Here is a 4,131-nt window from a genome sequence, read left to right as displayed (position 1 = left end):
AAAAAAAAAAAAAAATAGAAACTATTGGAATAAAAAAATTTTAAAAACATAATAAAATTCTTTTAACTGAACAATATGAAGCCTAATTTACTTACTAGCTGATCCTAGTTTGTTTGGATCATCTAACCTAATAAACATTTCATGTTTGGTTTCAAGTTGATATATGTCTCTCTTTTCATAAATGTCCCTAAAAATGTAGAAGCAAAATGACATGTGTCATCCCCAAACATGAGTGAGAAGCGTTCATGAATGGGTATGTAATTTGGGTTTGTAACAAACTTATATTTTATTTATGGGAGGAGGAACCCTGTCTGTTTAGCATTCCCCACGTCCTCACACAATCCTTATTTTCAAAGGATAGGGGCATCTTTCACATGTGTGTGGATGTAGAGAACGCTAGACGGATATAGTTCTTTCTCCCTTTATTAATTGTTTTTCTTTTGTTGCAAATTTATTGTTTATTTAACCATATAGTATCTGATTAAAAAAAAATGAAAATTTTAATTATAATAACCATATTTTAATCATATTTAATCTGTTATCAAGAAAAGTGGATTCTATTTATTAAACTGAGATTGAAATTCATCAAACAATAATAATATATCGAACTATGATTTAAAGTGACAAAATTTAGTGTCTAGAACCAGAAGATAAAGATTACTCATTGGCTAGTTATCACTCTATTAAAAGTCAAGAACCCCGACCCATCACCATCGCGACCCATAATAAAATAAAGTTTTCAACTGTTGGTTAACAATGATTTGTAACACAGCGGTGAGGTATATAAATATACCCATTGGTTAAAAATGGGTTCTCCATGTCTCTCATATGCCACTATGCCACAAGATGGTGTTCTCTATCTAGCAATCTTTTTTTCTTTCTGGTAATGCTCCATCTAGCAATCTGACATGACTCTTTCTTTGTCATAGTATGCAGCCGGTGAAGATATTAGATAGAGAAGTGAAGGTGCTCTCCAGAGAGATGAGTTAAACACTACATAGTGATATATGCCAACTATGTCCTTGAAAAGAACATTGGTTTATTTTCTGTTACATTAATTTAAGTTTTTTTTAGGTAAGAGTATAGTGGCTTTGCACATTGAGTAAAACGAATAAGAACTTATATATGTTAATGGATTCCCCATAGAATAATAGTCCAAACCCTAGAGTCGGAATATTGGATACGTAAAGGATTAAGTAAGTGAAGCCGTGAAGGGATAGCATGTGTTCTACATGTGAATAATTGTTAGATATATGTGTCGTGACACTAGATTCTTTCTTTAGTTTGCTCTTATTTTCTTTGTTATATTTATACTTAATGAAAGAAAAAGCAATAAATATTTTTTAAGAGAGAATATTAGATCTGGCTCTTCTACAGTGTGACACGGGTAACAACGTACATTCAAAGACCTGAAGCACTCAGACATGGATCTCAACACACGAGCACATGTCTCGAGGTGTTCTAGCCCGTTGGATGTGTACTACTACCTCTATTGTACTGTAGAGGAGTCTCATTCACAATGTGACCCTCGTGTTTAGATATATAGAATGATAAAATGACAGACCTACCCTTATGAAAGATAATCAATCTTTATTGATACTTTTTCGTATATTATCATTGATTTTTATGCACATATTCTTCCTCACCTTGTAAGAAAGAGATTTTTATATGATTTGATTCACACATTTAAGAATTTATAACTCAGATTTTCTTTATCTGGAATCTACGAGAATTTGATGCCTCTCTGCATAGAAAACACTTTTTCATTATTAATTTTTTGAGTAAAAAAATTAATAAATAGGTCCTTATCAAGTTGGCACTTGAATTCGGTACCTTTTGTCATGTCACAATATTAATATGTTGGAAAACTCCTTCAATGATCATAGCTAGTGGAACCTTGTTGACTTTTTTTTTTTTTTTTTTAAATGCAAAATCTGATTGAAAAAATGATCGGTTACAAGTCAAGACATCAACTTCATAGAACTGATTCAGCCAAGGAGTGGCCATACTGTCCTACATCGGATGGACAAGTCTCTCCTTGCAAGGGTGTCAGTAATACCGTTAGCAACCCTTAGAACATAAGAAAAGGAACACTCTATAGGGTTGGCACACATGAACCTGATATCATCAATGATAGGCCAGATTTGAAAAGGAATACAGCTGAAATTGTTTGAAAGAGCAGTAATCACTTCTAGGTTGTCTGATTCCACCCAAAGGCCAAAATATCCTAAACCAATTGCTTCCAAAATACCTTCCTTAATTGCTTCAGCTTCTCTGCTAATGATTGAGTGCATTGGTGTTAGATTCGATGCAGTCAATAATGGAGATCCATTGTGATAACGAATGATAAAGCCTAAGGCACCAAAAGACTTATCTTTAACAAATGATGCATCAACGTTGATTTTCACCACATCAAGAGGGGGTGGAATCCAAACTAAATGCTGATCTTGCCTTGGTGGAGTAACAGTAGGATGATCCACAACCTCTTCACGATACTTGCCTCGATTGAATTTGTTAAAGAAAGCTTCAGCTTTGCATATTACATCAGAAGGGGTACAATTATCTCTTTCGAAGATGAGCTTGTTCTTAGCAAGCCAAAGCGTCCAAACCACAAAGGAACATAGGCTGAAGCATAGTTAGCAAATTCGGATTCGGAATTATTTGGGCGGAGAATTATTCGGAATAATTCGATTGATTAATTTAAGGATTCGGTAAAAAAAAAGGGTCAAAAAAGCTTACTGGTTTTTTTTTGTTTTTTGTTTTTTGTTTTTTGTTTTTTTGTTTTTGTTTTAAATACTGTTTAAGTGGACCGAATAATTCTGTTCGGTCCGAATTATTCGCGTTTTATATTCACTTTTGAAAAAATCGCGAATTTTATCGAATTTTTTTTTTTAATTCGGATTTGGTCAGAATTTTTTATTAAATTCAGAAAAATTCAGTTCGACCGAATAATTCATGAATTATTCGCCCGAATTGATAACACTGGGCTAAAGTTTTTCTTGGTCATTAGTTTATTTTGTGAACTAATGTCACACCATCGTTGGATCCAAGAGTGAATGAAAAAAGGGGTCATCAAGGATCTGATGAAAAAGAGAGGATCCAAATCAAACGACCTTAGCAAATGGGCAATAAAGAATGATATGGTTTATGAATTCAGATCGTGCTCCACATCTTGGACAAGAAGGATCACTTGGGATAGTTGACTCAAACATACCTGTGTGACCATTAGTTAATTCAAAATATTTCGTCTTTTTTGGCTTAAATTTGTCTTTAGGTGAGGTGTGGGAGTACAATATTGACAGTACAACCACGTGTCGCACTCGCATGGTTTCGAAAAATGAATTCTGGCTCACTAGCGGGACTAGCCTAGCCATCTGGATCCCGCCTATCCCGCATTCCCGCCTCAGGTGTATCGAATATGGAATTCTGGATCACGTCCCACGTGGGGATCGTCCTCAATCCACACTGTTCATAAGGGGCGGGATCCACCTCTGACCTGCGGGACCCACATGTTATGAACAATGGAGCTCACGTAGACAGCCGATACACGGACGATCGCTATATATTGGCAGTTTAAGGATCAATTGAAGGATAGCCGTCCAGGTTTTAAAACTTGGAATCTGTTTCGGAATCGAATGGATTTACCTTATTTTATATTTTTTTTATAAAAAAATTTCTTGGATCATTTTACTTCTATACTTTCTTTGTGGATCGATTTTTAAAACTATGCTATTCATACATAAAAAAAAATTTATGAAAAATATACATATATATATATATATTAAACGGTAAATAAAGAGTTTAACAGGTATTTAGGATCTATGATCATAGTTTTTATCATAGCCTCAAGGGCTATTACTTCCAAATGAGTATGGTTTCTTTGTTAGTTTTCATATACAGATTTGATTTAGATAAAAAAAAAAAATCAGTTTTCAAAATAGAGGAATAGCTGTCCAAGGCCATCGATTGATATAGTTAGTATTTATAAGAGCCCTTAACTTCCCTGAATCACTCCAGATCTCATCCACCTTCCATCCTTCGTCTGTACATAAAATTGCGCCAAGCAAAGAACATTATTTTCAAACAGTTCTGATCATAGAGTTGATAATGGTTTTAGGGCATTTTGAAGAA

Source organism: Macadamia integrifolia, chromosome 8 (genome assembly GCF_013358625.1).
Source record: "Macadamia integrifolia cultivar HAES 741 chromosome 8, SCU_Mint_v3, whole genome shotgun sequence".
NCBI lineage: Eukaryota > Viridiplantae > Streptophyta > Magnoliopsida > Proteales > Proteaceae > Macadamia > Macadamia integrifolia.
Note: the sequence above shows the minus strand (reverse complement) of the source record.